The sequence below is a fragment of the Meleagris gallopavo genome, chromosome 4 (assembly GCF_905368555.1).
Source record: "Meleagris gallopavo chromosome 4, MGAL_WU_HG_1.1, whole genome shotgun sequence".
NCBI lineage: Eukaryota > Metazoa > Chordata > Aves > Galliformes > Phasianidae > Meleagris > Meleagris gallopavo.
In genome coordinates this window covers 30,908,351-30,932,785 of record NC_139407.1, presented here as the reverse complement: position 1 = coordinate 30,932,785, position 24,435 = coordinate 30,908,351, and the positions used below count along the sequence as shown (strand labels likewise).

Genomic DNA, 24,435 nt, shown 5'->3' with positions numbered 1-24,435 from the left:
TCCATGTTTCTTGAACACTTCCAAGGACAGTGGTTTCACCACCTTCCTGGGCAGCCCATTCCAGCATCTGACTACTCTTTCAGAGAATAAATTTTTCTTGGTACCCAACCTGAACCTCCCATGGCTCAACTTGAGGCCATTATCTCTTGTCTTGGAAGAAGAAGCTGACTCCTATCTCACTACAGCCTCCATTCAGGTAGTTGTAGAGCTATAGTGTCCTGGAATGCTCAGTTTTCAATGACAATTAAGGAATTAAGCAATTTCTGCAAGACTTACTTTCTCATATTTTCTATCCAATAGCCTAAAAGTGGGGCCAGAGGGTTCTTAACCCCCCTCTCTGCAGGCCCAGCAAGAGATGAGCCTATAGCACTGGCATGCCCAGAGGGTGCCCCAGCCCCAGGGCAGGAGCAGCAGGGAGGCTGTTCCCCATTACCCTGTGAAGCCAAGCCATTGTGCAGAAAGCAATGCATGATTTATGAGGCCATGGGGAGAGTGAGTGAGGGACTCTTCATGTATTTTTCATGGGCTGAAATGCATAAATAGCATGCAATGCATAAACTGTGACCAGATACTTAAACAAAAAAAGGGGAACAGAGAGCAGGCTGGAATAGGGGAAAAAGTGATGAAGGAATGAGAGAGATTTATTCAAGTCAACAGGGCCTGATGAAAGTCACCCCTGAGTATATTAAGAAGCAGCCAAACAGCACAGCCTGAACTCAAGGTGATTCATCTTCACCGACATGAGGATGGAGCTGGACCCTGAGGACTGGAGAAGGGCACACGTAGTACCTGCTTGTAAAAATGGATGAGTAGGAGGGAAGAGGCTGGCTCATCTGCAATTCCTCAGGTGCAGCGCGGTATCTAGGGAGATGCTAGGACAAACTATTGCACAACCGGTTTATCATGCCACTGGTGGGCCATGCAGAAAACAAAATAGCATCAAGGGCTCACAGAAATGAAATGGCACACAAATGAGGGGAAACTGAGAGAGAAGGGTTATGCAGGGATGGAGGGTGACTGTTGCAGAGGTGTCAGCTGGCCCCACACTGGGCAACATGAGTTGCAAATGCTGTTTTGAATGGTAAATCTAACTGAGGAGGCAGAAAAGGATCTCCACCAGGGCAAGGAAGCTGGTCCCGTCTCACCCACTGCCTGAAAACAGCCTCCGCAGAGGAAGGTGACAAAAGGGCAGGGGCCTAAAAAATAGGGGGTGAGAGGTGGGGGCTCTCAGGTGTGTGAATGGCCATTGCAAAGAGAAGATGGGCAATTTTTCATGGCGGTGGCAAAGAAGAAAGGAATTTACATTGTTTTTCTGTAAGCTGAGGAGGTTATTTTTTGGTGGAGAGAGCACAGTGCCTTCCTGCAAGTAGGGAAGAGCAGCAATAGCTCAGGAAACCCATAGCCATTTCAGTAGCATTTCTGTGGTGCATGCCACCCTTCCTGGTGCTTCACAGTATGTTGGCATCTGTGGCATTCAGCTAATTCAGTGCACGTGTGTTTCCAAGCATGCATTTTTAATAACACATTCCCTGCCAGAGGTCAGATCTCATCTATGTGAAAATGGGAGAGCAATCTGACACCAATATCGGGGAGGAAGCAGGAGCCAGAGCACACAGCTAGAAAGTCTTTGCCCTCTCTTGGTGAAGGCTGCTGGTCACTCATTTTGCACCCCTGTATGCAAACCTGAATTGCAACACAGCAGTAAAATGCTGCTTAAAACCTACAGGAGTTGCTGCATTCAGAGCATGCAAAGGCTCAACAGTGCTTGTTCGTGCTGCAAGATCCCAGGAGCCAGCCAGGGCTCCTCTTTGGGTTCAGCCTCATGTAGGAGGCCACCTAGAGGTCTCTTGTTGTGAACTGAGATGGCTTGGTATGGAAAGGAGCTTTTTTAGTACAAACAAAGAATCTTTTTTGGTGCTTTTTTTCTCCCAATAAAGCCATCATTGTATGTTTATTTCATGCTGTAGTGGCTCTGAGGGAAGCTATGGGGAAATTAGTGGCACAGTCCTCCCCAAAGACACCCATTACCTCTGTGACAGGACTTCCTGTTGGAGTATTTTGGTCATGTCCCTCACGACCCACTGGATTTTGGTGGCTGCAGGCTCAAGGATGTTTCTCTGCAGTTTGAACAGATGGCATGTGAAAGAGTGACCAGCATCGCCTGCTCAGTGCAAGCCTCACCTTATGAGTTTCACCCCTTCCAGCTTGCCAGGAGCCTAGCACCGATTGATATTCTACTGTTTCTTAAATACAGAAGTGCAATATTTAACAAATAATGAAATCTAAACAGAGGTAGCCTATGGGGACTCAGATTCGGTCTGAACAGCATTTCTCTTCTTTCTCCCCCTGATTTTTGTTTTTTCCTCTTCCTCCTTTCAGAAAATCTTTCCTTGTCCAGCTTGAACTTTCATGATTGCTGAAATAAGTGAAAAAGATGCTTTACTACACTGATGTGCCCCTTTTGTAACCTATTAGCAGAGCTGGCAGGGAGTTTGACGACAAAATTCCTTCAGTTTCCACATAAATAGGTGCCAGATGCATGTGTGTCCCTGAAGATGGCTTATTTCTCTTGGTGATTGTTGTATAAAAAGAAGACAGAAAAGAGGAAAGGGGAACGTTTTTGGGGTAAACCGGAGTGGTTGTATGCAAAGTCAGAGATTTACGTCAGCTGACAAGGGGGCTGTTACAGAGATTTTCAGGAGAGGATAGAGAAGCAAAAGCCTGCTTTGTGCCTGCTGAAGGAGCCCACACACCGTTAATGTGATAATCAGGCAGAGAGCAGGTGGGAAGTAACTTTCTAATAAGAGCTTGGCTGCTTTCCTGCCCAAAATAATGGCAGGCGGAGACTGAGATTTGTGACTGAAAATCACTTCTCTGATATATCTGTTGCAAAAGGGACGGGGAACAAAACTATGAGATGGTATGCCAGACGTTTTCTTGTTTTGCTACCAATAAAGGCCACATTTATTACAAGAAAATTGAAATCCTATTGATTTTTCTTCTGAGATGATGTGTTCCAAGCTTGACATTTAAACATGAAACTCTGAGTTCCAAAGTTTAATCATTTACTCCTTGAGAAATACAGTGTATGGAGCTGCTGAATGAAAGGGCATGCAAGGTAAAAATGATCCTTCCTTAAAAAAAAAAAAGAAGAAGAAGAAGAAGAAGAAAGGGAACAACCTCTCCCATTCATCGGCAGTGAAAAATGATCCTGGTGCCAAAGGGAGGGAGGGTAAGGAAACCTGAGAGAGCCAGAAGAAATACTGGGGAAGACAGGAAAGAAGAAAAAAAAAAAAAGGTTATTCTGAAGAATGTCACAAGACATACCCAAATAAAATCGGTAACATTTGCAGTCTTTGGCTTTAGGGCTAATGGAAAGAACTTCTCCAACAATTTCAGAGCTCACCAACACCATGATGAGAAAGCATCCACAATGGCAGTAGTGTTCATTAAGGAGCAAAGCCCTCAGGCGCTGTTCATGCCTCCCTAATATGCACTGAAATCAGATGGTTTCTTTGTCACTCAGAGGCAAAACGTAGGGAAGGCAGATTAGCATTCAGGTGCTGCTGTTAGCATAATTATAGGGGCAAAAGGCTGACAGTTATAGCTGCAAAGCTGGGGCCCGGGTCAGAAATGTAATGGAGAAATAAATTACGGCAAGAGCGTGCATTAAGAGCCAGAATTCAGACACGGCAGGCACCAGGATGCAAAAGAGCCCCTCCTCCTCCCGGTTCATCATTTGTGCTCTGGTGATCTCCATGGAAATAACCAATGAGCCAGGCTGGATGTGGGTTGGGGCCGACATTTCATACAAACCCAGGGTTGGCCCCCACAGCTGGCAAGGGCACGGCCACTTTCCTTCACCTTTTGACTTGGCATTTCTTACAGCAAATCTTCAGCTCCAAACACAAAGGGTACATCCAAAAATATCAGTCCGACATGTTAGAGACTGAGAAGCAGAGGAGTTAATATCCCAAACACTTGGTAGAAGAGTAAAAGGAGATCACCACAGTAAAGAGGTAAGGAACAGGTGGAAGAGGGAGCCCTGAAAGGTAGCATTCCTCTGAACTAAACTCTTTATCTTGTGAAGACCATGCAGACATATTGAACAACAGCAGATGAACTTAGTGGGGACAGGAGAGAGCAGGACCCCCTGACACCGCCCCTGACCCATTTCCAGAGTTCTATCTTTATCCATGCTTTATGTCTGCTTGCATTTATCGAGCTTCTCAGGAAGGTCAGTCATTTTCCTAACCCTAAGTGCCTATGTCTTCACCAGCTGAGTGGTTCCCCCTTTGAGGCACCTACAATTTTGCTTGTGCTGGCACCACAAGCAGCATCCTGGCTTCTCTAGCAACATTACCATCTCTAAGATGAGCTGTCAAGACCATCAGGTACACCGCCAGGGGCCGTGCCAGCATCACAGGGTGTTGCAAGCTACTGACTGGAAGTGCATACACCCCTAAGCTGCTAAAAAAGAGAAAAGAAAAAAAAAAGAGAGAGAGAGATAGAACCCAATGGCTTACAATGGATTGGCATGTTAAAATAAGACTGAAAAATGCAGATAATTGTCCTGGTGACCTCTCCATCCCTGTAAATTTGGGAGACCTGAGAACAGCTGGGTTTTGGAAGTGTGAGGTCATGGTCCTTTCCTCACAGTGATGGTGCTGTAGTGGGGGGTGTTGCAAAGTGATGCGGCTCCCTTTGAAACCAGGAGGCAGGACTATGGCTCCTCTTGAGAGAAAAAAAAAAAAGGCAAAAAAAAAGAAAGCAAGAAGGGCAGAAGTCCAATTTTTTTGCAGACAAAACGCCAGGTGCCCTGGCTGCTTTGGCTGAGAGAGGGGAGCGGTGCTGCCACCCAGTGCCCCCCCTGCATGGTGTCACAGCTGGCTCTCCAGCTTCGTTTTTTGAATGCAAATGTGTGCCAAGCCAGAGTAAAATTGAAATGTGTCCATCAACAGCAGCATTGTATGGGCATCTGCTCTCTGGAGATGGCAGAGGATTGTTATCCCAGTATAAGCTCATTTTGTGCTGACATTATTTGCCTATTCAAGGGGGGGAAGGAGTCAGTTTTTCTACAAGAAATATAGAAAGGATGCATACGGTAGCTGTGCTATGAGCAGAGCAGTTCCAGGAAGTTATTTTTATGCTGTACAAACATCCCACTGATCAAGTGGCTGCTCTGTATGAGCCAACAAATCCAGAATTGCATCACAAACAGTTTTGTGGTTACCCTAAACTTATGCAGACTTGTAGGTTTGTTTTTATCTCTGTTTGAAACTGACCCTTGGCAAAACCCTAAAGCGATATGATTATTTTGTGGATGGCTCAAAGGCTTGGGCAGACTGGAAAGAAGCACACCAACTCCTGCAAATGGCCAGGCTGGAAGAATGCCTAGGAATGCCTGAGGATGCTCTCTGATATTCAGCATCCTTCACAGGGCTCCCTGGGACTCTACATCAGTCCCATGGGTGCTGTGAGCCCAAGCAGCAAGGTGTCCCACACAGCAAAAGGGCACAGCATGCCCCAGGCTGGAGGGTTTCCCAGCTAACCCCGCAGCAGCACGTAGGAAACGAATCACCCCTGCTATGGGGGACACTGCCCCATGGGAGTCAGTGCAGAGAGAAATCAATCTTGGGGATACTACGTGGTTTCGTTTGCTCACTGTGGCGTGACGAGTGAAATAAATTCTTTGCAAAGAAAACTCATTTCAGGAAACCTCAGGGCATCTGGCTTTGTTCGTCAATGCAATGGCCCTATGAATCAACTGTAACCGATCTGATATTTAAAAGACAAGGCAGTAAATATTATATATTGAAACATTATTTTTATGAGGCTGAATTTGTTCCCTTTTTAAATTCCCTGGCAATGTTTACAGTACAGCACCGAAACCTCCCCCCGCAGCAGGGAGGAACAACTGGCAGCATCGGGAGTGGGTGTAAAAGCACACAACAGAACTGAGATCCTGCACTGAATCAAAGCTGGAACTTCAGAAACATGATCTCGGTTTTCCCTGAGTAACAGAAAGCAACATAATCTTTCCAGGCCTGCCACACTGAGGACTCTTATCTGTGTAGACTTTTGAGTTTATATATATGTGTGTGTTTGTGTATATATATATATATTTATATACATATATGTGTGTGTATGTATACTTACACATATACATGTCAGGGAGTGAGCATTGCAGGAGGGCTGTGCACGTGGGCCTTTCTGCAGAGGATTTCAGGAAGGCTGGCACTACTGCTTGCTCATTTCCTTTTGTCATGGTGTGGGTCAGAGGCTGCTGGACAGCCACACCCAAATACATTTCAATTAACTGCCTGCATGGCCACCAGGAAGAAACGTGATGAAAAATGGATGAATTTTTGCCTTTCTTTAAAAGGGGACAGGGGAGGAGGGAAATTAATCCCTTCTCCATTTGAACTGGCAGGCCTCGTAAGGCTTGGAACACATCTGAGAAAAGCAGAAAGGGATCTGAACTTGCAGTAATAAGCAGATACTCAATATGCCTTGATGAGTGAATGCATTTGCTGTGCAAAGAGCCTATAGAGAGCTAAGTGTTTGCAGCAATGAGAATGGGAGATGATTCCCTTCTGTGAATTTGCCTAAGTACAGAATAAACATCTATTTTGTTTCTACTTGCCTCTTTTTCTAAAGACCAGCTGTCTGGTAATGCATATAATGATGGTCTCACCAGGGATGAAAGCCTGAATTCCTATTCATATGCAAAATAATAAGTGACAAACTTCAGATTTGGCCCAAATGCTGTTGTTCACTTTTCCAAATGAAGGAAATTCCAGTTTGCCTTATGTCTGCTGCCCAAATGCATGACAGGTGTCTTAAAATTGGATGTTTGTTGTCATTGATTATTCATCTTGGAGGATATGATCTGGCCATCAGGGAATATTGATATATTGAAAAAATGGAGCAGTGTCCCCCACACCGGCATCACAGGGCAAGGGACAAGCAAGCACTAGCACATGCAGAAATGCTGGCAGGGTAACAGCTGTGCTTCCTCTGGCATCTTACTGATACTGAGAGAACAGAGGAAGACAGGACTGAATATGAGAGTAAAGGGCTTGAGGCAACTGGGAAAAAATTAGGTGTTTGTGCAAAACTAGATCCTGCAAAAGCGACTACGCATTTCCAGGCAGACTTCTCAGTGCTTGAAAGCCAGTTACCATTAGCTCTCTGAAGCCCTGCCAAATTCTACAGAAAGTTCATACTAAATAAAATGGAGAATTTTTAAATTAATTTTGGTTTGCTTATTTTGAGGTGTTACCTATTTGTGAGCTTCTAGTCTTCACAAATCCCTTTCACTTCTAAGGGATGCCATTGGATTTGGTAGGAGGGCAGCGGCCTGCTCTGAGCAGGAAAGGCTGCACTGGCAGTGTATGCGGGGAACCGGGCAGTAGGGACCTGCTTAAGGAAAAACAACAGCTAATGCAAAAGCTGGAGCTCACCCCTGGATGTTGGAAGATCTCATTTTACAGAGAATTAGCTATAAACAGTCAGTTCTGCTACTGGAAGACCAAAAACCCAGGTTGTTCCTCCTCTGGGGCACAAGCTCACTCAAGCACCATCACAGGCCTCTTTGGAGGAAAGCATGGGTTGTGTACCCAGATGCTGGACAAGTCTTTTTTTCAGACTGGATACTTGCCTTGGGACTGCACCCTTCAGAGGGAGGAAGTTATTTAAGAGGAAATAAGGAAAATATGATTTTTTTTTTTTTAATTACATTTTTTTCCCAAGGAAGAAGCGTTGGGACAATATTTCTTTCCTGCCATCTCAAGATGAATGGGGGCTTCATGGCAATGAGGCAGCTGCGGTCTGTTAAGAGACCTGGGGATTTGGGTTGGCATGGGCTTTATGCTTAGCCTCACAGCTGGTGCAGGTGCATTTCCAGCCATAAGAAGCAATAACATTCCCAGTGGAAACATTCAGCTGTGGTAAAACAGACAGAAATCTATTATCCATGTGAATGCAATGTCAATGTTTACAAAGAGAGGTCAAAGAAGAGAGCTCTGCTCGGTAAATGTCAGCTCTGGAGGAGGAGGAAGCATTACTGGCATTTGCATTCACGTCAAAGCAGTCCCTGCAATGCTCCTGAATATTAAGAAGGCTTTGCAACCTCAAGCCCTCTTTGCCGCCTCTTCTTGCATCATTGCAATGCTGACTGCACAGGCTTCAGTCACGTCTCAATAGTCTGGCAGTGACTGTGGCTGTTTCCACCCCATTTCTCTCTTCACTGGGGATGCAGGTGACAGGTAGTTGTGCAGCCACAGCAGCTGGGGGCAGCTCCAGGTCTCAGGTCTCTTCCTGCATATGAGAAGGCAGCCAGGACAGCAGCCTCGACCAATCAGTGCTCTCATTCTACTTGCAACACAAGATGCATCTGACTATTTTGCATGCATCACAGTGTCATACCAAATGAATTGTTGCGTGATTTTCAGCAGACATTAGGGCACATTAATGCATGGAGCACAGGAACAAGCAAGAAGAGTTACAGGCATGCACATGTCTGAGTATTTACAGCAGCCAAACATCTCTGCCAGGATCCTGCACCTTTCTGTAGGTTTGCAGATAAATTCTTAGGACTCTTACACTGGAAACTGTGAGGCTAGGGTCCTGAAGATGGAAGAAGATGCTGACTCACATCTCCCTTACTTCTCTGCTGAAGAACATGGTCATCCTTTTGGCAGAGATAGCCAAGTAAGCCAAGAAGTGAAGCTCCTCTTGCTCCTGCAACCCAGAAAAGCTGTCTGCTCGCTGTGTCATGAGGACACCTCCTACCAGCTTCTCTGCAACAGATGGGCATTGCAGAGAATGGCCACCCAGAAGAATGGCTCTCCTCTGCACATTCTGTCCCTTCAGAAACCAGTAATTCAGCATATAAAACAGGGATTGACAAATCAGTGCCCTGCCTGGCATTACCTTGGCCTGTCTTGGGCCAGTGGCACAGATGCAAGCTCCCTTTACCTTGTGGTGCACTGCAACAGCAATGGCACAAAGTTTGTCTTTGGGGATGAGCATATGAAGCCTCTCCAAGGTCCCCAGGAGGTAACAGAGGCTCTACAAGAGAAGGAAGAGGATGAACAGGCTAAAGCCACCTAAAGCCACATGGGAAGGAAGGAACCCATAATGACTGGGCCACACGGAGCCCCTAACTCAAGCTGCCAGTGAGAAGCCCAAACCATCTGCACAGGGCTTCCTCATCACCCTCCCTTTGGGGAAACATAAAGAGGGTCTCTCTCCCCTGAACAGAGTTCCATTGCGTGGATGCCACAGCCATGCCAGACCCCACACAGTGCCTCACCTCTGTCACCTAGAAGCTATCTCAGACCTCCTGGTATTGCTGGAGGAGCCCCAGGAGCTGTTTTCCGTTGCTCCTTTGGTGTTGTGCATAATGCACAACACCCATCATAGCAGCCACTGCTGTGAGGACGGCCTGCTTGTCCTGCCGGGAGAGGGGAAAGGAGAAGCTCTGAGGGCTAAAGAGGCTGTCTGGAGCTCAGCATTCCCCAGTCTGCCCTTCCACAGAGAGGGGTTTCCTTTTTACTTCTGCCCAGTAGGTGGAGGGCTATCTCCAGAGGACAACAAGCATTTCCCTGCCAAAGGGATCTGGCCACTTATTGGCAAGGAGTCCGCAGCCCCTGAGCAGCTGGGAGAGAAGAGTGAGAAAGCAGCAAGAGAAACAGCCCCAGTGCAGAAGGTGCGCCCAGCTCCGGGAATAAAGCAGTGCAGATGTGAACTCTCAGGGAGAGCACCTTTAGACCAATGGAGAAATCATCCCATTTTGTGTTATTTCATTTTGTTTCACAAACAAACCATGCTGTAAAGCTGATCCCCCTAGGACTTAAGGTACTCTGCACAAACTGATGGTTGGGATCCATAGCCCTTGTTTATCAGCAAAGCTCCACTCACATCAAAAGGACTCCATTGGTCTCCATCTGCCGAGGCCCTTGTTCAGTACCACATTTCACTGTTGACCCTGAGGAGCTTCGAATCACAGCTTTGAGCACAGAAATACAGGGAAATCCCAGAGTTTTTGAGTAGTTTTAGGCTTTGGGAGCATGCCAAGTCTAAGGTAGACATGGCATGCATAGGCAGAAAGAAATGGACACATGCTGCTCTTTCTGCCACAAAAAAAAAGAAGAGAAAAAGAAGAGAAAGAGAAGAAAAAGAAAAAGAGAGAAAAAGAAAAAGAAAAAGAAAAAGAAAAAGAAAAAGAAAAAGAAAAAGAAAAAGAAAAAGAAAAAGAAAAAGAAAAAGAAAAAGAAAAAAAAAAAAAGAAAGGAGAACTTTGCTCAGCACTCAACCCCCATCAGCCAGAGGAGTGGAGGAATGGGGACCCTCTACCACTGCAGAACTAAATCCAATTTATCATCACAGAAAATGTTACTTCTGCTTGCACTGAATCACTTAATGCTATTTTTTCATGGATTATACACTGTTCATTTGCTATCTAAAAAGCCATTCAATCAACTGTGTGTTTTTACATGTTTTCTGGAGCAAGATACCCTCTTGTTTTGGAGTTGCAGCTTCACACAAGGGCTAACTTTAGTTTATTGGCACGTGGCTGATATAGACCTAAAGTAACAGTTGTTTAGCAGTACATTCAGGAGCATATGTTGCTGTGAACTACAGAACCAAACAAGGGAAGACTGACCTAAAATTCCCCATGGGTACAAATACCCTTCAGCGCTGTTATATATATTAAAAAATAATAATAAAAAAGACCTCAAACTACAAGTGAATCCATCTTACCTGAGTGCCCATTTCCTAATGTTATTGGAATCTAAACTCAGCACAGAAAATATTTCATACAGTCTTCCATGGAGCTTCAGTGTTCTCAGTATTCAAGTTCCATTATTTAGTGCAATGTTACACTACTATAGAGGGCATTACTTCTGCCTTTAACATGAGTGATTGCTATTCAGATGGAGTGTTTTTCCTAATCTGCAAACAGTACAGATTCCTTGTCCAAAAGCCTTTCTTGTTCTCTGGAAAATCAAAGGGATGAAAATGGCTTATACAGTAAAGTTGGAGCCTAGTAAAAGTAATTGTTACATTGATATATGGGATCCCAAGACTGGGCACAGAGAAAAATACTGGTCTTGTGTAGAAGATAGTGGAGAAGGTTTCAGAAGGCAGAAATGCACTGTAGCTGACTTCACATTTAATCCTGCTTGTTACTTCATTGTCATGCTTTGATACCACATCTGGGAAAAAAAATCAGCTCATATCCTTCCCAAGCTCAGAATAGGCTTGCAATGAAAAAAGTCCTCATGGCTCTGAAGGTCTCAGACAGTATACTGATAGAGGTAAATGAAAGGATATACTCAGCCAAATTTTCAAGCTGGTAGCAAAGGGAATGCTCATTGTGGTACCCAATCAGAGGAGCTAGATGTCAAATTTAGACAAGTCAATTAATCTAATTCCAGGGATTATTTTTCAGGAAAATTATTTCTGGGAAATAATTCTGCAGTACTGTGCAAAACAATATGTCTTATTTCTATCTTCTATTTCTTATAATTCTTTTCTTATAATTCTTATTGAACATGGTTATGTGTTAAAAGAACTTTTTATCTTCAGCTTTCACTGTTTTGAGGCACCCTCCTTCTCCATTGTCTACAGTTACAGTAGAAGAAATCTTTAGAAAACATTGAAGTGAAAAACATTCCTTCCCAAATATATTAATGAGGGCTAAAGGGTGTAAGATATTATCACAGAGCTGACCTACAGGAAACATTTACTATAGCTGCAAAGACTGGCAGAAAACAGCTCCTGAGGCTACAATAACTCATGCTCAATACACAGAGACAGAAATGTCATCCCACTGGCATTAAGAGATCTTAATGAATTAATAATGAGAAGTGATAAAAGAAGCTTTGTCCTTGTTTCACCCTAAGGATGGTTCAAAGGAATGCTAGGAATTTACGGGTTATGGCTTTTTTAAATCAAGTTCTCAAGACTATATGTATCACTGCACTGCACAGAAGTGTCTGCAGTAAAATTTCTTTTCAGTCCACAATTGCACAGCAGTATTTAGTGAAACATTCAACTCATCACTTAGGTTTAGGTATATAAACTGCTCACTTGATCATAAATGGTCCTTGGATGGGATCAGGAAAGCCAAGGGGCAGATGGAACTAAACTTTGCAAGGGATATGAAAAATAACAAGAAGGCATTTTACAGGGACATTCATCAGAAGAGAAAAGACAAGGAAAACATAACTTCTCTGAAACTTCTCCTCCAGTAAATGAGAAGGGAGAAATAGCTACAGTGGACATGGAGAAGGCTGGGGTACTCAGCAAGTTCTTTGCCTGAGTCTTTGCCAGTCTCAGATGGACTCTGTTACAAAAGCTAGGCATGTGATAGATATCTGATTGCAAAAAAAAGTCAAAACCATTTCCTGATGGTGAGTTTGTTAAGCAATGTATGGAAAACATGACATTTACAATGTGTCTAGATAAAAAAGACGGATTTTTCTTAAATCAGTTTGTCTCACCAGACTGGAGCCAGGTGAACTGAAGAAACAAGAACATGTATCGAAAGAAATTTGGAAGATAAAGCTGCTAATTTGTAATTTTGTGTTTTGGCGATAGATGAAAGTACTGACGTTACAGATACGGCTCAATTTGCCATTTTCTTAGAGGTACTGATAACAAATCTAATGTCACTGAAGAAATGGCCATTGAAAGACGCAACTAAATCTCATGATTAGTATGAAGCAGTGAAAAAATACATTAAAGGGATTTTCTTTAGTCTTTGTTAGCATATCTGGTATAGCTACTGATGGTGCCCCAGTGATGATTGGCAAAAAAGAAGTACTTAGAAAATTAGTAGAAGATGATGCAGTAACCACTGGTGACTCACGTTTGATGAGATATCGCTGCATCAGGCAGCAAGAACATTTGAGTGCAAAAGCTTTAAACATGGATAATGTCATGCAAATCATCATCATAGCTGTGAATTTCATAAAGTCCAAGAGACTGAATCATCACCAATTTTAGGAGTTCCTTAAAAGTATGGATGTTGATGGGGTCATCATTTACTTTTTGGAAGGAAAGTAGATAAGTCAGGGTAAAATGCTGAAAATACTTCATGATTTGTAAAGTGATATCAAGTTCTTTATGGAATCAAAAGGAAAATTTGTGCCAGAATATGAAGATTAAAAATAACTCACAGATTTAGCACTTCCAGTGGATTTGTCTGTTCATTTAAATGAGTTAAAGATGCATCTTCAGGTGAAAATCTGCAGCTATCTATGCTATGTTTCAGCCCGTAACAGTGTTTGAAATGAAACAAATTATGGCAAGCTCAAGTTGTGGCAAATAATTTCATGTATTTTGATACGTTGGCTCAATGCAGTCCTGTCAACAGTGAAAAATATGCAGCTGTACTTTCCATTTTGATAAATAAATTTGAGAATAGGTTTCAAGACTTAAAAAAAAAATCATGATTTTTTTGTGTAATTGTGACTGCATTTTCAGTCAGCATAGATATATTACTTGAACATTTTCCCGTGGAATTTATAGAATTGCAATCAAACCTTCAACTCAAAGAAAGATTTTGTCATGTCTCTGTACCAGACTCCCTCTTACCAGAGAGAAGTATGCCTCACTTCACAGCCACACCTTATTCACGTCATCAGTTTTTGGCAGTCTGTACAATTGTGAACAATTAATGTCAAGAATGAAGCACAGGAAGAGTAATATTTCATCAAAAATCTCTGATGAACACCTTGAGAACTCACTAAGAATGGCAACTGCTGCTATCGGATCAGACTGATGCATCAGTTTCACAAAAACAAGTTAAAAAATCCCACTACCTTTATTTCTTTTGTTTGTTTGTTTTAATTAAAAAAAAAACATAAAAAATAAGCTTGTTACTTAAATACATTAAATTTATTATAGATTTTGTATGTTACCCAAGGCAATTCACTGTTCACTCAGTGGCTCAGGCAAGCCAAAAGGTTGGACAGACATGGATTAGATATTAGGAGGAAGTTCTTTACTCAGAAAGTAGTAAAGCACTAGAATGAGTTGCCTGGAGATGGTGTGGTTGCCCCATCCCTGGAAGTGTTCTTGGTAAGACTGCATAGGGCCCTGGGCAGTGTGATCCAATGGGTGGCAACCCTGTGCACAGCAGGGGTTTGAAACTGGATGAGCTTTAATGTCCCTTCCAACACAAGCCATTCTATGGTTCTATGACTCTCAAGATGCTTAGTTTCCATCGAAAGTAAGATTAATGAATGCTTGAATCTCATTGGAAATAATGAGTGTAATGAAGAAATGAAGCTGCTGAAGAACTCAAGGAGAAATTTTCATTTAATATCCTAACTAGATTCTAGCGATCTTCTACTGAAGATGCCATTTATTGATTTTCCTAATGACTTGGAAGAGCAGTCAGTTTTTGATTGAGCCTTATAATGGCATGTGAGCCTCAGAAAACACAAAGAGTTAATTTCTCTGCAATCTTTTTCTCCAAATAAACAAAGCACATCTTCCTAGGTTCTCCATAGATCAATTGCATCTTCCGCACACTAGTGCAGGTTAAAAAGGTCAGCCACCTTTAAATAAGCCTTAATTGACATTTACTTCCCAGAATGAGGGTTATCAAAGGTTAAGGTACATTTCCCTAGGCAGTCAGTGACCTAATTCTAAACATCATTAATCCACTTCACTCTGAAAAATAACACTGGCCTTTTGAAAAGCCTACTACGTTGAGGTACATGGCTGCTGCTTTTCTGGAGGTGAACTGTGTTGGATTCCTTTGCAAAGAGCTGAGGTCATCTCCCATTACCACTCTTCAAACAGTGCTAATGTTTAGCACCTGTTCTACTGCTCTTCTGGTTTTGGTTTCCTGAGTGCTGGGAGCACACCTGTATGTATGCTACTGTCACTCTACTTGCAGGTCAGTGACAGCTTATCCAGTTCCCAGTTGCTTTCCTCCACCTGTTCTCCACCTCCACCATGGTTAGCAATTACTCACTTAGAGTATACACTAGAGCAGTTCCTGGTTTACCTACACTGGAAATGCTTAGGTTTAGCTAAGAGTGTCATGGTTTTGGCTGGGATAGAATTAATTTTCCCTACTGAAGATCTTGGATCTTTGATGAAAATAGTGGTACACACCACACACCAGTGTTTTAGTTGTTACAGAGTAGTGCTTACACACAGCCAAGGGCTTTTTCACTTCTTGTGCTGTCCTGCCAGCAAGAGCTGGGGTACAGAAAAAGCTGGGAGGGGACACAGATGACCCAGACAGACCAAAGAGATATTCTATACCATATGGCATTAGTTATAAGAGCTGGGGTAAAGAAAAAGGAAGAGAAGGATGTTCAGAGTGATGACATTTGTCTTTCCAAGAAACTCATTCATGATGTTCCCTCCTTTCCTGGAAGGGGCTGAACATCTGTCTTTTGACGGGAAGCAGTGAATCAATTCATAGTTTCGCTTTGCTTGTGCACATGGCTTTTGCTTTATCTACTAAACTGACTTCATCTCAATCCTCGAGTTCTCACACTTTTACCATTGCAATTCTCTCCCACATCCCACCTGGGGAGAGTGAAGTGGGGTGGTACTGAGCAGCCAGCTAGAGCTAAACTATAATAAAGGGCTATAGGCAATGATTCACTTGACTGTCTAACTGCACAAATTACACTGTTAAGTAGCTATTTATGAGTTTTCTTAGCAAGCTGACAGAGTAAAAACGCAGCTTCTAGCATAGGTGAGAAATGATCAGAGAACATCCTACAAGTATTTTGTTCTTCACTTAATTATGTACATGAGCTCTCTACTCAGTCGTGTTTCGAAACTCCACCAAGACAGTATGTGCTACAGAAGGGACTCAGAATCTGCCCACTTCCAGACTTGTCCAAAGCTTCATGTCTGGCAGCATATCCTCCCTTCTCACTCTGCTTAAAAGGTGGGTGCTAACTACCAGTCCAATTGACAGGCACTAAGCAAAGTGGTCCAAAGACAAGGTCACAATAAAATAGTGAATCTTTATCTCCTCCTGGTGGTGGAACTATCTGTAGCTACCTATAAGCACACTGCTGCCTTCTAGCTGGTAAAAAATCCATCAGCTCTGCTGATTGAAATCCCTTTGGTACAGTATAGAATCATTTAATTGTTTGAATTGGAAGAGACCCTTAAACATCATCTAGTCCAACTCCCCTGCAAGTCACAGGGAGACCTACAGCTACTCATCAAGCCTTGAGTTTCTCCGGGGATGGGGCTTCTACCACCTCTTGGGCAATCCATTCCAGTGCTTCACTATCCTTATTGTAAAAAACTTTTCCTTTATATCCAAACTATATCTCTCTTCTTTTTGTGTGAAACCATTTCCCCTTGTGCTATCACAAAAGACCCTGCTGAAGAATCTGTCCCTTTCTTTCTTATAGCCCGCCCTTTAGATTGTGGGATGTTGCTCTCAAGTCTTCCCAGATCCATCTCTTCTTGAGTCTGAACTGCCCCAGCTTTCTCAGCCTGTCCTTGTAGAGCAGGTGTTCCATCCCTTGGATCATTTTTGTGGCCCTCCTCTGGATGCACTCCTCTGGATGTACTCTGGATGTCTCTTCTGAACTGAGGACTTCACCTGCACAAACTAGAGGGGCAGGATCACCTGCTTTGATCTGCTGGCCATACTTCTTTTGAGGCAGCCCAGAAGTAATGTTCAGGGCGAAACTGTGGGGATGGAAAGAGTGACAACTGTGTTTTCCAGAGTGAGCACCTCACGTGCTGGAGCTGAGTACTTCTTGACTGCAGGCAGGATCATGAGGCCGCAGACTGTAGCTAGGAATAGAGAGTGTGTGCTGAAGGCTCTCCTGCCTGCTTACTGCAGTATAGTCAGTTTGACACCACTGTGAACCTAAAAGAACAAGAGGTGGGTGACAAAGTGAGCCAAAGAGAAGTCAGGATAATCTGTTTGAAGCAGAGAGTAGCAAAGATGGGAAAGAGAGAATAGAGTGCTGGTACCTCCCAGAAAGGTACATACACTCCCATCAGTCCTATAGTACTCCTATTTGCAGCTATAGAGAAGACTTTGAAAGAGCTTTTTCTTTTTCTTTTTAAACAAGATTTTAGTAGCACCAAAATGATGAGTACCATCTCTCAGGGCAACTCACATCAATTCAGTTCCCATGGCTTTGAAAAAGAAAGCAGGTCACATCTCTCTCAGGATTACTTTGATCCGGACAGGTGCAAAAATAGATTAAGAGTAAAAACAACCCATACTGCAGACACAATGTATTGAAATAGTCTCCCCAGCAAAGAGTTCAACACTCTGCTTGAAATGCCTGGTTAAATCACAAAATCCATAAGGGACAGCTTTGTATTGAAGGTTCAAAGGCAAGACAGAGTGTTTATTAGGCAAAGTAATAAGGCATGGCTAGTATCTCTGCTCCATAATCTTTTCAAGATGGTATTTATATGTGGCTACTGATAACCTGGAGCTCAGCAGTGTTTGCAGAAGCTAGTTCTTTATTTTCACCCAACCGATTGTGCGCCATTATGGCTCAACAACAGGGATGTTTGGATGGTGTCTGATCTCAATCATTTCAGTTGATCTGAATAGTCAGCATAAAAATCAGTGAAATCAGAGAGAGAGAGAGCAAGAGAGAGAAGAGAAGGGAAGGAGAAAAGTACTTTTCATTGTATCCTTATTATTCAGCCAAGATCATGCTCTTTTGGGGTTTCTGTCCTGCTCAAGAGAGAAAGAAACTTTTGATGGAAAGAAGGATATGAGTTTCTTAAAAAGCTGAAGAAATAAAATAAACTTCACAAAGTCACCAAAATTGCTTTTTGTCCCAGTTACAAAATTCTCAGGAAAAGGAACTTCCTTGTGCATTAAGTCCAGCACGACTAGCTCAGACCAAAGATCTCTTCTCTGACAGGGGTCCCAAGCCCATAGTTAGGGAAAAAACAGAAGTAAGGAAGGTTTAACTGTTTTTTCCCTTTGCATTGCTTTTCTCAGATGCCGTAAGTTTATGAACTTTCTGAACTGTTGATTATGTCTGCTCCATCCTATTTAACAGTTACCACAGCATCCTCTGCTGCCTTTCTAAACCACCTTTCCACTTCCCATAGCATCCTAAGACAAGAAGTTACACTGTACAACAGCGTCTGCATTGCAGCTGACAGGAAAGGTCTGGGTCCTATCAGCCTGATTTTTGCCCTCCTTGGGAAAACACCCCAGGTTACACTTGAGTTTCATGAACTATTTCAAGCCACAGCAATTTCATCAAGAAAATAAGCCACTTGAAAATTTCTAAAGAGTGCATCAACTAGGCTCATGAAACAGAGATCACAATCTCTATCTCTCACCACCTACTTGTGCATTAGTGTTTCACAGAACACTGTTGCTTTGGAGAAGGAAGCTAGGTGTTGAAAAGAAGTGTGCACTTTTCTTTGAAACTGAAGAATTGTGTGCTGCCTTAGCAAAGAAAATGGGGTTCACTGCAAACTCCATAAGGACGGACAAGACGCTGGCTATCAGATGTGATCACAGCACACTGTGTATCTGTGTAAGTCTGGTAAAAATAAGCAGAGGACCTACAGAGATTTTTTTCTAAAGCTAGCTGTTAAAACTCTTTATCAGTCAGCTTAGTAACAGGCTATAGAATGAGATCCCAGCTGTTTTAGGTTCCTTTTAACTTCTAGTTCAGCCATCAGTTCTGTAATAAACAGAACAGTGGGCATTGTTGAGAAATACAACAGTCTTACTCCTGTGCAAGAAGTAAAGCATCACTGAGGTGCACAAAGGTTCCAAATTTCAATTCAAACTTCTAGTAAATAAGCCTTGGCCTTCTACTGTAAATCAGGGTGATGAAAAAGCAAGTGTTGCAGCTTGATTCCCAAGATGGCTATTTCTTTTCTCTTTTAAATTTGGGAAATGCCATCCTACTCATTACACATTTGAAATATTTGCACTGTAGCCTATAGGAACATGTTTCGGGACTTACTAAAAGATAGATGTCATTTTTCTTACCCTTTTTTTCCTTAGTCTTTTGTAAACTGTTTGCTAGTGACTTTCTATTAATGTTTCAGATTGTATTTTACAAAGCAATGCTATGAGTCATATAACTGAACAGCCAAATAACAACTGCCTTTCATTTGTATTAGCAATATTTTATATAAATGAGAAAAAAATAATTCAAGAAAGATCCTCTTCTCAAGTCTCCCACTATTATTTCATTTCATTCTACTCCACTTTTCTTTCTCACAGTTAACTTCTAAAATAAAAACAAACAAAAAGCAAGCTTTGGTTATGGCTGAGAAGCCATATTGAGAAGTTTTTCACTTTCCGACTCTTACATTTATTTTACTGGAATAACTTGGAATAAATCAATTTATACAGAGAAAGCAAGAATCTCAAGTTTAGTTCATTAATACCTTCCTTCCTGCATGTCAAGGCTAGGGAGACTATAGCAGATCTTTTCATTTAAATGTATCTTATACCAGGGAACTCATGCCAATGTGGAACTTAGGTGGGGAAAGAGTGTGTTGTTGCATTTGCACTGATAAAACTGAGTCAGGTGAATTGACATCTTGCTGCATCTATTGCAAAGTAGTAATATTACTCTAGAACTGCTAGAAAAATATCTCAACACTTTCAGAGTTTCCCCCTCTTTTAACTCTAACCATTTGAACCACATTAAAAGACTGGTTTTCCCCAAAAGTCTTTTTTTTTTTTTTTTTTTTTTTTTTTTTTAACAGAACTGGCTGAACAACCTGTTGAGGAACTGTTAAGTCATGGCTTGAACCAGTGATTGTGCACCTGGTGAAGAGGTGCGACTATCCTAGGGAATACAGACAAATTGCTTGCACCTGTACACAGGTACAGCTTGTGTCAATAGACCATAAGGGGTAAATCCCAAGGTGGAGCTACCCTGGGCTCATATAAGGGCCAGCTACTATGGTTTCCTGTGGAGTACTGCATCAACAGAAATCCCCTTCGCTGTTTTGGTGAGTTTGACTCTTGACTCTTCTTTCTGTATTATTGATATGTCTGTGAAATATTTTGCCTGGTGTTGTTGTGAACCTGACAGTAGCAACTTCACTTCTTTGTGAGCAGAATACAGCTGTAGTCTGCCTTTAGTTACAGTACATGGTCTCTGTACTTTGCTCTCCCTGGACTGTTTTATAGAGCTCAAAATAGCATTACAAATTACAAGAAGAATAGATACATCCCATCTCAGACTGAATAGGCTACATTCATTATTTGAAGAAGGAAGCTGTCTCTTAGTACTATTGAGAAAATACATTAGTTTAATAACCATGTGGCACATCTGTGAGGTGCCAATCATGCTTCCTTTCTGATGCACACAATTACTACAAAACTAGATAGAGTAAAAAGAGGCTAAGTGTTTTTCCAAAGTGGTCTTAGTTCTAAGTGTTTCAGGATTTTTGCTGACCTAGGCTTTAAAAAAGTTGTTAGTATTACTGTCAACACCTTGAGCAGTCCTGCTGATTTTGTTGAGTCTTCTTCCAGCAGGAAGATGCTACCAAACAGAAGCAACAAGCATAGTCTGGCTCCTAACGAATTCCTTTGCTAGCAGAAATGTGAGATGATTTTCAATGGACTAAGTCTAATGCATTAGTTCAGCAGCAGGAGGCACCAATTCATTGGTATAGGAGGCAGAATCAAAGCCAAACAGCAGCTCATTTTTTTTATATAGATGCTGGTTATAGCCATTTAGTTCCCTTATCTGTAAATCACTCATGGAGGCTATTGAGCCATCCTTGTGATCCAAGATCGCTTACCCATCAGGAGATGCATTGGCACTCTTCTACGTGTTCTTAAATTCACAGGGCCTATGTAAAAATTCCAGGTGTTAATTGTTATTAGAATAGAGATGCTCCATTCCTGTAAACCTAAATTAGAGCGTATGAATAGAAACACTGAAACTGATTGATCAGCCAAGCCTAGTGCAAGTCTAAAATATCTGTCCTTATGTTGTCTTTTTCCAGAACTGCTCCTACAAATCTAGATTACATTGTTCATTTTCCACATGCCTTCCTTTACATCTTCTTTCTGTGGTTGGGCAATATCAGAAAGAACAGGACAGATTACCAAGAACAGCGATAGTTCACTTCATCCCTATTTCAGAAACAAGAATGCAACGACAGATACAAGTGAGGATTTAATTTTATACTGTAAACTACATTCCCAGCTGATGCTGAGACTATTAATGAAATCTATCCCAGCCATTAACCAAGAGGTTGATGTGGACCACTAACAACAAAAGGAAAAAAATATGAGAAGGAAACATACTAACAGGCTATTGCCTCTTAATGGTCCTCCAACATCTCCTCAGCCAACAAATACCAATCTATATTATGTCATCTTTAGATGCTGTACTCCTGGAAGTCATAGAGGTCAGTCAAAACAAAGACTATACCACCTAGCAGAATGTCTTTCAGAAAACCTTTACAAATTATTTGAAGCTGCTGAGAAAAACAGGAAGATGCTTACCAGGAAGACTTCTCTGTTTAAGTCTTCCAGAAATTGGCATGGCTAGGAGATATCAAGCTTAGCACTGAATTGTTTTCTTTCATGCTTCTGGCAGATACAGAAAACATAATTTTCTATTGCCTTTAAAACTTATGGACCCTGCTCTGAACTCCACCACTCTTTTGTTCTAAGTATTGTACAGACAAATGATAAGTCAGAAGCTCTAAATGTGAAACTGTAAAAGGAGATCTCATCTTTTTTTTTTTTTCCCCATCCCATTTCTTCTATTGGGTAGTAGCAAGCTAATTCCCTTCTAGCTATATTCTGTTCCTAGCTGGAACAGAATGACATGGTCATTCACCACCTCCTCTTCCAACAAGCTGTCGACTCTTTAATTTGTGATAACTCTCAAAAACATCATGCAGCTCATTCTGCAAACTGTGCTGAGCTACCGCTGCTTTCAATTGTTGCTTTTGTTCTGCCTCTAGTCAGTCTGACCTCAGGGTGGCAACTCCCCTGCATCTGCACACTGAGAGATTCCAGAACATTAGGGAGCCTTTGGTGAGGCTCTCTGGTGGACTGGTGGTTGTGCATTTCCTCCCCAGTAAGTGGCTATAAAAGGACATGGGTAAAACAGCTGGCTGCCCTGCTCTCACAGGGCCTGGTCCGCCTCCCTACTTTCTCTCTTGGACCCCAGGTGATGAGTTAAGTTCCCTTGGTCCCTTACGCATCTGTGTGTCTGTCTATTTGTGTCATTCTAAGCTTCATAAAACACCAACCTTCCAAATGTGGAAGCAGTCAGTAAATTTATTTGCCTCAGCTAAGAATTGTGGCATAAGTGATCTTCCCACATCGTCTGCAACATCTCATGTTCTTGAAGGTCAGTGGACAGGAAGACTGTATCTGCAAGAGTTTATTTCCTACTGTAATTTTCTCAATTGCTTTTTTCCGTTTTCAGACTCAGAATATTTTTCAGTCTTATCTAGTACTACTAATGTCTTCTACAAGATGATACTGACTATAGCAGATAAGGATGTCTAGCAATTATTTTTCCTTTCTTTCAATTGAGGCATATGATTCCCTGCTGTCTAGACCTGCAGAGCAGATATATAAGAAGGTAGGGTAAATACAAAATAAATGTGGCTGCTCCAGGGAATGTGTGTATCTTTATCTGTGAACAAGCATCTTCTATCCCCTTTATATGCCAATCGGAGAAAAAAAGCACAATCCTGTTCCTCGCACAGTTTATTTTCCTCATCCCTATTTGCAAACTAAATTCATTATTTGCTTTTTTTTTTAATAGCTCTAAATAACTGCCTTGATCATTCTTTGTTCTTTGTGTCCCTTTGCAGGGAATTATAGAATCAGAGAATAATTTGAGTTGGATCCTTAAGGACCATCTAGTCCAGCTCCCCTGCAATGAACAGCTACATTGTTGTGGTTTAACCTGGAAGAATGAGGGGGAGGGAGTAGAACTTGCAAGTTGAGATAAAACTAAGATAGAGAAAAGGATAATAGTTACGATATATAATAATATATATATAAAAATGTATGTAACAAGTAATGCACAAGCAATTGCTCACCACCAAGCAACCAATGCCAAGCTATTGCCCCCCACCCCAAGTGGCAGAAAGAGATGAACCAGCACCCCCTTCAAAATTCCTTTTGCATGATATTGTATGGAATATGTTGGCCAGTTTAAGTCAGCTGTCCCAATTCTGTTCCCTCCTACTCCTTGGGCCCTTCACTGCATATAGACTTGGCTCTGTACAATGGTGCTTAAACTATAAACATCAGTGTTATCAACATTGCTTTTCTCCTAGAACCAAAGCATAATAACATCATACTAGGCATTCTGAAGAAAACAGTTCCATCCCAGCTGAAACTAAGACTGACACAACTACATCATGTTGCTCAGAGCCCTATTTAGCTTGACCTTGAATGTCTCCAGGGATGGGGCTTCCACCACCTCTTGGGCAACCCATTCCTGTGCTTCACTATCCTGATTGTAAAAAAAAAAAAAAAAAAAAAAAAAAAAAAAAAAAAAACCAAACAAATGTTTTTCCTTATATCCAATCTAAACATCCCCTCCTTTAGTTTAAAACCATTTCTCTTTGTCCTGTCACCACAGAGCCTGTTTAAGAGTCTGTCCCCTTCTTTATTACTTTCTTGTAGCCCTTCCCTTTAGATAATGGAAGTAGCCCCATGGTTTCACTGTACAGAGACAAAGGTCTTGCTGTCCAAATTCTAACACCTACGGATATGCAAAATATCTCCAAAGACACAGAGCTTTCATAAGGGGGAACAGAGAAATCGAGCTGTTGCATGAGACAGCTTCCTATTGGTCTCCAGTGGGAAATGAACCTGTATCTCCTTAAACAGACGGCAGAACTTGAGCCTAGTCACTTTTTTTTTTTAAGGCTTCATAGCAAGATATTTATCTCCAGCTGCTTGAAATTACTTCTGGGTGTGTAACTGTCCCGATAAGATGCAGAAACAGGTTATGGCCACAGAATGCAGCCTGACAGAAGGGACAATTCTTCAAAACTCTGGGCTTAATTCTTACTTAAGCCTAGCCACCTCGTTCTCCCCAGCTACCACAATGCAGACAGCATAGGTTGCTTGTTTTATAAATAAACCAGAAATACTACTCTGTAATCCACATTCACGCTGTTTGCCAGTGCTGGGTTGCTCTGAAACAAAAGCAAAATGTTGCTTACAGATGGTTGGCCTTTCTTTACAAGCTTGAGCATGGGCCCATCAAGGAGACAATAACTAGCCCTTTAGTACTAAAAAAAAAAAAAAAAAAAAAAAAAAAAAAAAAAAAACCAGAAACATAGAGATGCCACAGAAGATATTGCTCAAGTCTAGGATGTGGAGGACAGCATATTAGTGTGAATATCACACTCCTACATTGCCAGAATCTTTTAAGCTACAGGAGGTAAATGGTGACTATGACATGAGGACAT

The 24,435-nt window shown here is 42.1% G+C and overlaps 1 long non-coding RNA gene across 2 annotated transcripts in view; it reads right to left on the bottom strand.

Annotated features, from left to right (window-relative positions):
* Positions 1 to 24,435, bottom strand: part of LOC104910581 (uncharacterized) — an 83,912-nt gene that overhangs the window by 21,874 nt on the left and 37,603 nt on the right. Inside the window, exon 6 of one of the 2 annotated variants that reach the window (XR_014882994.1) lies at positions 13,226 to 16,882. The exons of the other annotated variant lie outside the window; for it this stretch is intronic. This is a non-coding gene — a long non-coding RNA (uncharacterized LOC104910581). Of the gene's footprint in view, positions 1 to 13,225; positions 16,883 to 24,435 lie in introns of those variants that run through there. 2 annotated transcript variants of the gene reach the window in all.